Source organism: Protopterus annectens, chromosome 8.part0 (assembly GCF_019279795.1).
Source record: "Protopterus annectens isolate FY-2018-M chromosome 8.part0, PAN1.0, whole genome shotgun sequence".
NCBI lineage: Eukaryota > Metazoa > Chordata > Ceratodontiformes > Protopteridae > Protopterus > Protopterus annectens.
Window position 1 is genome coordinate 940,156,100 of NC_056741.1, and position 14,707 is coordinate 940,170,806.

Here is a 14,707-nt window from a genome sequence, read left to right on the forward strand (position 1 = left end):
GACAGATGGACAAGGTGTCACACCCACTGCAATCACTCCATAGTTACTATCAGTGGCCAATATGCAGTGTACTACCCACATATTGGCTGTTGCCTAGGCATGTGTGTATGCAACATGGGTTGAAAGTGTGCTCTTTATAATACTGGGGTTTCTAACTGTGATTGCCTGGCCTTGATGTCATGTATGGGTATGGATATGCACCCCAGCCTCTCGGCTATTTCACATCTCTTATCCCGTTCTGGTGGACATTGTGATATATATACTAGGGCCACCATATAAGAAATTTGCAAAACCCGCTCCACATTGGGCCCAGGTATCACACACTCACACCCACCTCCACACAGGATATGAGCTACACACACCTGTCATGTCTGGGAGTAGATCCCCTACATAACTATTTATTACACTACAGCAATATGCAGGTATAGTACACACCACGGAGATTACTGGAGTACCTCTTCCCCAAAGGTGTATATCACATTGGATGACATTAGCAGGCTTGGCAAACTAGGACATCCGACTTGTAGTGAGTGTGACTAGGCTAAAATGCATTGCTCTTTAAACAGACAGTGACACACATACACAAAACATCTACAACTAACATGTGTGGGTATTGAACCCCTAACAAAGATCTCTATCACACTACAGCATGGAGCTGTTGTAGGACACACCACATGGATTGCTGGAGAACTCTTTCCCCAAAGGTGTATTTCACAATGAATGACATCAGCAGGATTGCCAAAGTAGGGCATTTGAAATGTACTGAGTGTGACTAGCCTAAAATGCATTGTTTCCTGCACAGACATTGGAACACACACAAAACATCCAGAATCATCATGGGTGGGTATAGAACCCTACCAGGGACCTATATCACACTACAACAGTATACAGTTACAGGATACGATACAGAGATTACTGGGCTACATTTTTCCCAGGCATGTATTTCTAGGTGGATGACATCAGCAGCCTTGCCAAAGATGTGAATTTGAATTGTAGGGAGTGTGACTACCTTAAAATGCATTGCTCTCTACATTGACAGACACACACTTACCATGTCTGGGATTAGAACAGCTACTTAACTATTTTATCACACTTTGGCAGTATGCAGTTACAGGACATGCTACAGAGATTACGAGGCTACATTCTTCCCAACGGTGTATTTCTAGGTGGATGACATCAGCAGCCTTGACAAAGATGTACATTTAAATTGTAGGTAGTGCAACTACCCCAAAAAGCATTGCTCTCTACACAGACAGACAGACACTTGCCATGTCTGGGATTAGAACAGCGACCTAACTAATGTATCACGCTACAGCAGTATGCAGTTACCAGACTCACTACAGAGATTACTGGGTTACATTCTTCTCAGGGGTGTATTTCTAGGTGGATGACATCAGCAGTTTTGCCAAAGATGTTCATTTGAATTGTAGGGAGTGTGACTACCCTTAAAAGCATTGCTCTCTACACAGACAGACACACACACGCACACTTGCCATGTCTGGGATTAGAACAGCTACCTAACTAATTTAGCAAACTACAGCAGTATGCAGTTACAGGATGTGCTATGGAGATTACCCCAGGAGTGTATTTCTAGGTGGATGACATCAGCAGCCTTGCCAAAGATGAGCATTTGAATTGTAGGGAGTGTGACTACCCTAAAAAGCATTGCTCTCTACACAGACAGACAAACACACAGTTGCCATGCCTGGGAATAAAACTCCTACCTAACTATTTTATCACACTACAGCAATACAAAGTTATGGTACACACCACAGAAACTACTGGACTATAACTCTCCCAGGAGTGTATTTCACATTGGATGACCTCAGCTGGCTTGTTATAGTAGGGCTATGGGGAGGGCAGTGTGTGTGCATGGGCCATAACCCATTCATCTAGAGGTTGACACGCCACATGCAGGCACACACAGGGTCATATTTCACAGGTACATGTATACAGCTGCTAGATGACTACTTCCTTGTATAGTCATGTTTCACACCTGGCACATGCACCAATAGTCTGTACTGCTGACTGATACTGGTGGCTAGTATCTGCAGTGAGTGACATTTGAACCTCATGTGTTTGGTGGCCTTTAGCTATGTGCTGGGTGGGACAGGCCTGGATGGCTCCTTGTCACAGTCACCCTCTTCCACACATCTATGGCTTATTATAGTGTGTTGTCCTTACATATATGTCTATATTCCTATCCACTGTGTGTGCAAGGCATGCGTGGTGCATACTGATGAGTGTCTGCATTAATAACTGCAACTGTCAGATATGTCTGGTCCACTGGTGTTTGCAGACATGGCCTTCATGTGTTTAAGTGTATGAGCATGCCCAGTATGACTTTTCAGGATGTTGTTGACTGATATTGCCTTCATTTCTCTGATACTGCCTTCATTTCTGTGTGTGTGTGTGTGTGTGTGTGTGTGTGTGAGCATGCCCAGTATGGCCTTCTGTATTTAATGTGTGGATCGAGTCCAGGTAGTTTGTACTGCAGTGCTGACCTTGGTATTGTACACCGACAAGTGACATGCTGTTTCTGCAGGGTATCCATCAAGCATTTGGCAGTGACTGCTCCTACATTTCTGCATAGGATGTGGGGGGGGGCTCAGCTGACTATTTCTACATTTCTACACAGGATGGGGGGGCCCAGCCGACTATTTCTAAATTTCTACACAGGATGAGGGGCACACCTGACTGCTGTTACATTACTACGTATGGTGGGGGGGGCTCACCTGACTATTTCTACATTTCTACACAGGATGGGGGGGGGTGGCACACCTGACTGTCATTACATTGCTACATGGGGGGACACACCAGTCTATTTCTACATTTCTACACAGGGTTGGGGGGGGGGCACACCTGACTGTTATTACATCACTAGGTAGGATGTGGGTGACACTTGTACACATTTGCTATGACTGTACTGGTATGTCAGGTACTCCATTTCATTCTGTATTGTTAGCTATCATGCTGACTAGAGGCATACCAGTGTACTACAGATTGTGGCTTTGATTGCCCTACATATTATTGTCTGGCCTTCTACCCTTCAGAACTAACATCCAACTGCCTGCCCTGCTGTAGTCTGTTTGTGTAGGCCTGGTGGGGAGGTGAACCACAGCCATCATTCAGTTGCCATAGCACAGGCTCTGTTTGGGTTTATCTATACCTGTCCTGCTGGCTGAGACTGCTGTTGGGTATGTGAACTGCCCTGACTGGCATGTGTGAGTCATATGGTCACACATGTCACTCTGCACATTTCCTGCAGTGGGTTTTGTCACCCTGTGTAGTACTGTCTACTATGGTGACTCCAGTATGTGTTACAGATGTCATGGTGCCACTATGGGTGTCTACTGTCTGCTGCCATAACATTCAGCCACCCAATTCCCATGCATGCTCACATCCATACCATAGATACAGGTAACGACATATTCTACTTAATTCGGCAATTGGTAGGTTGATTGACTTACCTTGAGGGTGTGCCAAACTTGCGGATGGTACTGGAGGGCTGCCTATGTCAGATGCACATAGTATACTTCCTATACATGGCACATAGTACACTTCCTATACATGGTTGAGCACAGGTAGTGTCATGTTTGGCATCCCTTTTACTGTATGCGGGAGTCAGAGAGATGTGTCATTCCCTGGGTCCCTTCTGTGTCAGTGTATGTGCTATGGGTTGTCTCTTTGGCACAGCCTCGGCATACTAGGCATGCCTCCATCTGTCTACTGGGGCAGGCCCAGGTTGTTCCTCCTCCAAGTCACTATGTGCCTGTGCAGGCCTTGGCACTGGTGGGGGGCTGCTTGGCTCTGCCCAATGCTGTTCCTGTTGCAGCTGTTTCTGCAGGATCATATTGTGTAGCATAACACATACCATAACAATTTGGGTTCATGTAGCTGGTGAGTATTGCAAGGTTCCACCGGATGTGTCCTGACACTGGAACCATGACCTGAGCATCCCAAACACATGCTCTACTATAAGTCTGGTCTGTGCGTGTGCCTCATTACGGCGTTCATGTTCAGGTGTGTGTGCATTTCTGATGGGTGTCATCAGCCACGGCTCCAGTGTGTAACCAGCATCCCCCACTAGGTGACTGTAAGGGATGTCCCTATTGGCACATCTCTGGTACAGCTGCGTCAGATGCCATACGTGGGAATCGTCATAGCTTCCAGGCAGCCAGCACACACATCCATTATAATGCCCTGGGCATCACATGCGACCTGGCAGTTGATGGAGATGATGACCCTGCGGTTGATGCAGGCCATACCCTGAGCAATGGATGGTGCTTTGATGCACATGTGTGTGCAGTCTATAGCACCCACTACCTCAGGGTAATCTGCTATTTGGTGGAAGAGATGCATATTGCTGGTCAACACCTCACGGGTGTTAAGGAAATATATGTGCTCACTGGCATGTGCTGACATGGCATCCAGGAATTGGTGGAATACTCAGGATGCTGATGCCTATGAGATCCCCTTGATATCCCCAGTTGAGCTTTGGGAGGTACCTGTGGCTAGTATTCCTAGGCCTACACATACCTTGGTATCCACTGGGATGGGTTCCCCTGTCAGTTTGGTGTGTCAGGTGTGGCTGGCACAGCTCAACAATTTGTTGTAGGAGGTCTCTGTCCACCCTATAGCACTCCACTATCTCCAGCTCATGTGGGCCCCTGGTAGGTTACCCTGGGTCTGTACACTCTTCTCCATCTACTCACTGTGGGTTGATCGAAAGCATTCACATCCTCACCACCCTCAACTTCTTGCACATGTTGTTCTGTGTTGCCTGCTGCAGCCCTTCTCATTTTGTAGGTTTGCTTGTTAAAATTTCCTTGCTTGTATACACCGGTGGTGTAGAGCATGGGGAAAGCCAGAGGGGAATGTGTTTGCATAGTTTATAGTAGTGTTCTGGACTGGGCTGGTCTGCTGCCTTGTGTAATTGGCTGATTCTGATACAGTTCAGCAGACAGCTAAGCTAGTTCTCCTTTATTACCTTCCTACTGCTGTTTTCCCTTCCCATTGCCTTCCTGTTTAAGCCTGTGTGCACACTGCACAGACAGGGTGCTCAAATGTGCACACTGCTGCTATTTCCTGGATTAACCTCTTTTTTCTTCCTGTAAAACCCGGTACGCAGCGCACACACCCGCTTAGGCTTTGTAAAGAGTGCTAAGCAAGTTTAGGCACACCCCCTAGCTTAGCTGTGCTAAGCTATGAGCAAACCTGAGCCACAGGGCTCCAATCCACTTACAGTATGCCTGACACACACCCCCATGATGTCACCTACCTCCTAGGCTTGCACCAAGCTATTCCTACTCTTACACTGTTGGGACCTGACTCACATGCTGGGGAAAACTGGGATTCACTATCCTTCCCCTCATTTGCATAGGATTGCCTGCTAATGCAGTTACATGTCTCACACTGAGCCTCCCCCTTAGCAATCACTACTCACTGGCCAGGTTGTCTTCTGCCTGCCATTGTCTTGCATGGCAGAATAGTGATTTTAGTTAGACTTGTTATTTTAGATTTATTTTATTGTTTCCCCCCGATCCCGTTTGTGCACCGCTGTCCTATGCTTAAACAGCTGCGATCGGATAAAAGAAAACAAAAGTTGATTTTTGTATTTTTTTTTGTTTGCAATGCCAATGGCCTTATACTTGGCCATTGGCATGCTTACTACATGATATGCAGCCTTTATTTGAGGCTGTCAAAGCACCGTTTTGGATTTTGCAGAAATGTACTCGGTTACTAACCGAATACATTTCTGCAGATAACACTAGTCCTGCACGGACTGTTGCAAGCTTCCTGGATTGTAGAATCACCTCAGGGCTTAGTAAATGCAGGATTAGTGCAGGAGCACTCGTGCGCGCCCCTGCAGGCTGTTTTGAAGGGGGCTTTCATGAAAGCTGGATGGTGAGTTGGTCTGCTGTTGTGACTTACCTGATGTGAGTTATCCTGCGAACTCCAATGTGACAGTGCTGTGGGAATGTGCTCGGGACTTCGAATGACAGATTCTTCTAGACGTAGATGAGCACTTACATGGCCTGACAAATAAACCAGAGTGAAGTGATATAGACAGATAAAAACAACCACAAACTATCGCTGCAGTCAAAACCCAAGACTTCATGTTGTTCCTGTTAAAAAAAAACTTCAGTTCATATAACTATTCAAAAATTTTTAATAAAATAAAAACTGATTAAGCACTTTCAACCTTTCCAGCATTAGGACTTCATCAAAATCATAACACCTATGAAACCACTAGTCTTAAATAATTAATCAATCAATTAGAGCACAATGTAAATTAAAAAAAAAGTGTACCATAAAATAGAAAAAAAAACAGTACCATAGAATAGAATTATAACATACAAAGTAAAAGATATAAACAATAAACTTTATACTTTAAAATAAACTGGACCTTGAATTCAAGATGGGCTGAAGGGAGATATTCTCATTGATCCCAGGAGTAACAAGCTTTTAACCCATAGGGTTAATTAAAACCTGTTCTAAAATAGCAAACTTAAACCAGTGCATTTAGGGCTGCTAAAATATGTCTGTAATGGTATTATTCATATTACATTTATTTATATAATAATTGTTTGTAGATTCTTTTTCTCAGAGGTCTTTCTGTTTTGCCCACATAGTAAGCTGGGCAGCCAGAACATACAGCCAGATAAACAATCCCCTTAGAATAACAATTACCTTTACAAAAATACACTTTGAAAAAGAACATTGGCCACAGGCCCCACACTGAGTGAATAAGACAGGTATAACTAAATGTGGGGCCTGTGGCCAATGTTCTTTTATTTTGGAAGCTGACAGTGTGTCTCTAGATAATGATTTATGTTCCAAAGTGTATTTTTGTAAATGTAATTGTTATTCTAAGGGGGAAATACTGCAGTGAATGGAATGGCTTAGAAATATTGCTTGCAAAATTAATGTTAAGGGGGCTAAAGTGAAACACAGGTAAACAAGAATTGTTGTATGTCTCCTGTTACAGCTGAAGAACATATATGTTATAACAGGAGACAGCAAGAGAGGCAATTAAGACTGGTTGAATCTGCTGGTAAGCCTGCATAAATCATTAAATAGTACTGAGTATTTAACTGAGATCATTAAAATATATTTGGAGAAATAATTAAAACTGACTAGTAACTGAAGAACTACAGAGCATTCAATACATTACTGCTAGCAAGAGAGAGATGTCAATATATAACTGTCTTCAACTCATTTTATTACTATATATAAAGAATTAATACAGAACAGTAACTGAAGCAATGGAGTGCATCCATCATATTACTGCAAGAAAGATTGAGAGAGATGTTCAGTACAGAAGTGCAGTATTCTGTCTTTAGTTGATTTTATAAGACAAGTATATGTAAGTGTGCTTTCAGTGCAATATTGCAGACAAATGCATACCAGAGAAATGTGATCATGTTTGTGTAGTGGGATACAATCATGTAAACCCCACCATTACTTGACAGGAAACACTGTCCTGCAAAGTAAGCTTCTCATACAGTTTCATCCAAAAGTCTGCATAAACACTCCCCATACATTCAGTTTTACTCCAATAATGATTTCTAAAATAACAAAAATGCTTCAAAGTAAGAAACTGAATGCTGTGTAACATGATTTGTGAATTTACTGTGTGCATTTTCTCTTTTGTCTCCCCCTCACCTTTTTCTCCGGTTTTTTTTTTTTTAATTATGCTTTCCTTTATCCTTTATTTTCTTGCTCTCCCATTTATGTTCATTTTTTTATACACTCAAATTCTCAGAAGCAGCCCAAGCACATACCTCCCAGGATAGGGAGGTCTCACCCTCTGCCTATCCTTGAATATCCTCGCAGGTTCAGGATGGTGGCAGTGGTCCTGCAGGTACCCCGGAATGTGGCAGCCTGGCAAGCCTCACTGAACAGGGGTTTCAAGACTTGGTGGAAGAAGTGCTGGAGCAGGTAGTGGACAGATTTATTTATTTATTTATTGACATTTGTTAACCAGGTTTGTCCAACTGGGCTTGTGGCCCATTTTCAGTGGAGACCCAAGGAGAAAAGCTCCAGTAGTACATTTTATAACAAGTACAATTTTAAACAATATTGATATAACAGCAGTTATAGCAAAATGATTCACATATGTTGGGTTACATGCATAAAGTTAAAGTTGCATTAAAAAGAAGCTAAGTAACAATTTTACATTGATATAGTTCAATAGGTCAACAATAAACATTTTTTGTTTGTATAAAATTATGCAAATGCATAGTAGACACATTGGAGAGAGAGGTGTAATGAGGTACTAACTATGGTCCTTTTGACGGTACATAAAGGGAAGAAAGACTAGGTAGGGTCATGGCAAGGGGAGCTTCTGGAATGATGGATTCAACCTGTTGAAGCCTCATTTCAGTGTGTTCAAGACATGCTGTCTCAGCTAGTTCTGAACACTGCACCACCACAGGCCCCTACCCCTCAACATCAGGGTTCTCCACTGCACCACCATCTGGCAGTAAAAATGTTTCAGGATCTGTGGGCTGGGACTCCTGCTGGCACTTCTTCAGCCCTTCTTCCCATATTCGTTCTCCTACACTCTTTCCTACTTCCCATCTAAACTACCCTATCATATAAAAAAATTGAAGAAATAGGAGTCTATACATTAACAAAAACATTGTTCCCTCTTCTCACACCTCCTTCACTACAAGCCTCTTGATGTTTTCCTTCTGTGTCTCCCTCTTTGTTGTGTCTCCCCTTTTTCAGCCTTTCCTATCTCCCCCTTTCTATTCATTAATGAAACTATCAGGGTGTCCACGTAGGGGTACCCTTATATAAAATATTTTAAACCCCTTTATTTTTTCAAAATATTAATAATATAAGCTGCACAATCTACCACTTGTCTTAAGTTTTTCAAGTGTGACTGTGCACAGCCGGTTTTGACTACAATATCCAAAAACATACAAAGTAATAAGACTATGGCTTTCACATAGTACTTTGTATGCACTTAATGCTTTACTTTATGCTTTTACCCTAAGTGGGCATGTTTTTCAAAACACTTTCACTTTTGCTTATTCAGCACTAATACTGTGCACTTAGCTTTTTTGCATATATGCTAATGACCACTGTGTAGTTGTGAACTCTTGGATTAAGAATGCCACTCACAGTCTTTGATTGATACAGTTTTACTTATTTGCACTTTTAAGTTGATGATGATTTCCTTTATAGTCTACATAAATGAGTGAATGGTTTCCTGTACAAACTGCACTGCAAGGTATTTATTTTGTATTTATATACAGCTTGGTGTTGTCTTTTAGGACAGCACTGTTTATTTGGATTAAATAACAGAGCTTTATTTCTTTATTTTACATTCCTGACATCAGCAGCAAGAAGGCATTCCTATACCCTATTTGCAGTGAAATGACATTAATGGATTTACAGAAATAATGGTAAAGTTAACTCCTAAACTACCAAGAGTTAGACCTGTAGGTAAGCCTTCACTGAAGACTGGACGAAAAACTATTATTGTTGAATTACTGCATATAATAAAAATAACTAACAGAGAAAGAAATAATAGTTTTGCACAGTTCTGCAAGTAGCATGGGAAATCAGATTTGGTCTGTTTAGATTCGACTGCAGAAACAGATGGGAAATATAAATTTACATTCCGGTTATAACATTTACATTGCTTTTCAGAGTTTGTAGTATCTGAGATAAAATTTTAATTCAATATCAAACTGAGTTTCTAAAAAAAAACACTTGATATATCAAAATAATTAATCTATATCTGGATATTTTTGACTATTTATGCCCTGTAATGTACATGACATGGCATAAAATAATATGACGGAAGCATGCACCTTTGCAAATTTGAAATTTGTACAAATTGGCATTTTTTAAATGTATATAGTTACATTTTGAGATTTAGTGATTCATGTAAATGTAATGTTTTTTAATGGAATGGTTTAGATTAATATAGACAGATTCAGGGGGAAAGATAGTCAAACAGGTAAAGGATGTACAGACATATCTAGTAAGAAAAAATTTTATATTGATTTGTTTGGATCATCTTTTCTTTGTTATACCTTAGATGTTTCTTTGTTTGAGCAATGTTTCCATTTCATGATATGAATGAGACACAGAATCTGAGACAATTATAATCAGGTTGCCATCTGTCAATTTAAGGGAAAGAATTACAGAAATAAGTTACATAAGTGAGTTCTTACATTTTAGCATGGAGAAATAAGACACTGTAGTCCTGATGACCTAGTTCATTTAGAGGTTCAGGCACTCACCAGCTGGCCAGGTAGAAGGGTTGACTGACCAGTACCAGCTAGATCATCCTATTGCATTTTGCATGTGTCTACTACAGAAGTTACACCCATGACTGTTCAAACCGGGGGCATTTCCTCCATACATGGAAGTAAGGTATGGGGATCAAGATAAGAAAATTAATCTCTAGTCAGACAAAATGAGGCTACAAAAGCATGCACCTACACAGCAGGGATCTAACACACAGAGCATGCCAGTCAATACAAAGATTGGTTAGGAACACAGGAGAAATCTCCTGACTCACCAGAGGATGACGGTCACTCACATTTCCACAACTGGTGGTCAGTGGTCCTGGATGCTAGGAAGTTAGGAGAACCAAAGGATCAATGTGAGAGAGGATTTTATCAGTTCTACGCATACCTCTTAACAGTCCAGATTTTTGCAGAATTTTTCCTTCATATTTTTATAATATACCTCATAAAATTTGTGAGTTTTTTTTCCTGGCAAATCACTACTGATTTAACTAACTAAATAATGACACACATTTGAGTTTCAGACATCATGTTCTTCAGAAAATGCATATTAACACAAACCTTGTTATCCTAGCAATTTTCTAATTGTATAAGAGCAATATTTAAAATCTGTCCCTATTTTTGGGTGTCTAGCCCACCATTATTTTTTAGGACTTGTCCAGATTTCTTGCCCTAAGAGGTTGAGAGGTATGTTCATAAGTAAATCAGAGGGTCCGATAAAGAAAATAATTGAAAACTTGTTAATAAATAAATGAAAGAAGTAAACATGGGGACCTATTCACACTTTTATTGTAAAGAGTTTATAGACAAAGATATTGAATTTAAGGGTTTCTTCAGCAGTAAGGATATAATAAGAGTCTCGCACAAATTTTTTACAAGACTGGACAAAGATTGTTTGCAGATTATTTTGTCTCTGTCCTTCCCCTTTCACCTGGAATGAGTTTAAGATGGTAGTTCAGGGAGAGGGAGGTAATAAGTAGTTGGTGTGAAGATAGATGAAAGCTGCCAGCCTAGCTAGAATTTTGTAGATAATTCTGTCATTTGTAAATATTAATGGAAGCCACAGGCTTGTTCTCTTAAATGTGAAAAGACTGCATTGGATATTGAACTGCAAAAGTGTAACAACAGTGCACTCTGCTGTAAGAAAGCTAAGTCAAGCATTTTATGAGTGTCTTTGATCTTTAAAGTCGGCTCTGATATGTCTTGATGAAAGAATTCTGCCTACTGTTTTGAGGCCAGAGGTAATGGCTAGAATTTGCATGTATAAATGTCCTTTACTGCTCTGGTTTCTGACCAGGTGTAAAGAATATAAATGTAGTTTCTGTTAGCCTGGGAACACTAGAGAAGTGTGAAGAATGATGTCATGTGAAGCAGCTCTGTGTTATCAATTTAAAAAAGAGAATCAGAGAGCTCACAGCATTTGTCTTGAGGACATCCAACATCACCAGCACTGCCTGTTTCTATATGTAAGTTATTTAGAACTGTGTTTTCTCTTAGAAATAGCTAGGAATTAGGAAGGTTAGACTAAGTGTTTTTCTGTGATGTCAGAACTTTTCTATGGTATTATTTTAAGTATTTCTCTGTGATCTCTGAACTCTTGACTAGCACTGTGTAGTAAGGAGTATTGTCTTGTGTTTTTATTTATTATTTAATATTTTAAACCTTTCAACTGTGACTGTTTTATGTAGAGTTAACTTAAGCTCTAGAATACATTGCATGTATATAGTGATACTGTACTAAGTCACTCTAATAAGCCTCGACTATTCAGTCACGCTTACCATTTGGATAATAATATTGCACCCAGTAATGATTGGACACCCTTCATAAGGGCCTTTGAGTAGCTGATAAATATTAGCTGGGTGGTGGCAGTGATTTCTACCGTATAGTCTGAGTAAAAGGGGCACAGCTGGTGAACCTGTGCCAGCCTTCCCCAAGAGTGTCTGTGTGGTTGTATAAACTCTTATCTGAAAGTGTGTGTGTGTCAGCTACTTGGGCAGGGACACAAAGCACTGGTTGGACAGAGAGGGTGCTGGAGGTTTTAACTTGCCCAACTGGGTGAGATCTGGACCCTACAGCTGTGCCACTGGGAAGTCTTATTGGGGACCTGGAGAGAAAGAGAGAAACCAGCCCCAGACTGACTGTGATCTCTGTGTGCTCTTAAGGGAAATTGTACTTTACCATGTCTGTATTTATTATCCTTTCCCTATATGGATGCCCCTCACTGGTGCAAGTGGTGAGGATCGAGGCTCCTTGATTGCTGGGCCATTGCACGGGCGTCACAGTTTGCATGAATGTAAACACATGTGTGTTTTGTGTTTCTTTTATTTATTTGTTTGTTTATCGTTTGATAACTGGGAAAGTCCAACTCAGCCAGTGACAATTTTCAGTGCAGGCCTGGGAAGAAAAGCTCCACAACAGATTCAAAAACATTTAAACATTAGCTGAGTAAGTATATGCAAGGAAAGAAAGTCCTACAACAGATTATATACTTTACATTAAATTGGAGAGAAAGACTCAAAAACAGAAATTAAAACATTTTACAGTAGCAGATAAGTTATTACATACAAGGGGAGAAAATTCCCACAAACGAAAAAAAAAAACACTGAAATTCCTTTACAGACATATAAAGAGCACAGTCCTACAAGTAGCAAGACACACAGCAGAAGCAAATAACCTATGTCAAGCAAACTAAAATACTTATTCAGAATATTAACTACATATATCTAATAACATATGGAGCTGAAAAGTAATAGACTATTCTGCTGCCAAAATAGATAGAGGAATAGAATGAGAGGACGAGGAGTAATGAACAGGAGGGGCTGTTTATATACTATTGCCCCATTCTCAGTACATTTGTCATTCACTTTTGTTATCCTGAGCACTTGCCCCATTCTCAATACATTTTTCATTTACTTTGTTATCCTGAGCACCTCTGCCTTATGGTTGAGGCTGAATACCAACATCTTTTCTGTATTGTTTTTGTAAAACTCTACCTTGCCTACTTTGTTTGTTACTTGGCAAAGTATGAACAGTGACATTAATTGTTCCTTTGTCACATACAACACCACTTTCCTTTTCTATCTGTTAATGCTGACCTATTATTAAGCAGTTTTCCATATAACTTAATGGAAATTGTTGCAAGTGCAATACTGACTACCTTTGGAAAAAAAAATATGCAGTACCCCACACATTCTAGATTCCTGGGAATACATCCAAGGTTTTGCCTTCTTTTGGTCTGCTGTGCCAGTGTCATAGTTCTCAACCTCTTACAGCAAGAAATCTGGACAAAGCCATAAATAATGGGGAGACAAAGGCCCAAAAATAGGGACAATTTTTAAATATTGCTCTTACAAACTTAGAAAGGTAATAAAATAACATATTTTGTATTTGAATTAATTTTCTAAAGGATATGAAGTCTGAATCTCAAGGGTTCCTATTAGATGACCAAAGACGCATTATATCGAATGCATCTTGGTCGAACTTAAAACAACGAAAAGGCAAAATAGCAAAGCGGCTTTTAAGAATTTGCTTGGCCGCTTCCGTTACTTTGCTGTTTTTGGCACTGTAGTGCGATCTCGTAGTAAGTAAATTTAAGTAGGGGGGTGTAGGGAGCACAGCCCCCCACTTTATGTATTCTTTCAATTTTTTTTTTTTTTTTTAGAACAGCAATTTTTTTTTAATCGCTGTTCTTAGCTTTTGAGATTGTAAGCTTTCGCTTACATGGGGTCGATTATTCATCGTTCGCTTTTTTTTAAGCATTCGATGATATAATATAGACCCGAATCTCAAAAGTCTGACATAATTTTCTGAACTTCAGTCCTCAATGTTTTGCCAATGATTTGCCAGAAAATTACAACTTTATGAGTAGAAGACCAAAACTAAGAAAAATCTGGACATTCTGGGAAAATCTGTACAGTTGATAGGCATGTGTGCCATGCAAAGGTAATACTCAAATATGATTCTGAGTGCCATGGATCAGGCAAAATGAGTTGAAGCATACAAAAAGTCTGGCTATCACTGTGTTCACTGTGGATAATATGATACAGTGCCCCATTCAAACTTGCCTCCTGTGATTTTATCCAATGTTGCATCCAGTCTTGGTCTACACTGCCATGTAAATGTGACTCTACTACTTAAATATCTAAAATGGTGTTGGTAATGACTATTTGCCTTGATCTGCTGCATAATGTCTGAATTTAGACCAAGTTTCACTTAGTATGATCTCTTAGCTGAAATGTGACTTATTACTCTAAAAATAAATTTGAACACCTGATGACTTATTTCTCATTTCTAATTTGCTATGCCCTTATATTTGACTATGTAATGTTCTGGCTTCCTCTGACACCTTACATTTGAGCACCTTAATAAGACTATCACAATAAACAATCATTGGCTACTGTTGCACCACACTGCTGAATAATGACCCCAAACAC

The 14,707-nt window shown here is 40.3% G+C and overlaps 1 protein-coding gene across 2 annotated transcripts in view; it reads right to left on the minus strand.

Annotated features, from left to right (window-relative positions):
- Positions 1 to 14,707, minus strand: part of LOC122809167 (phospholemman-like) — a 935,896-nt gene that overhangs the window by 591,610 nt on the left and 329,579 nt on the right. The gene's annotated exons all lie outside the window — the stretch shown is intronic.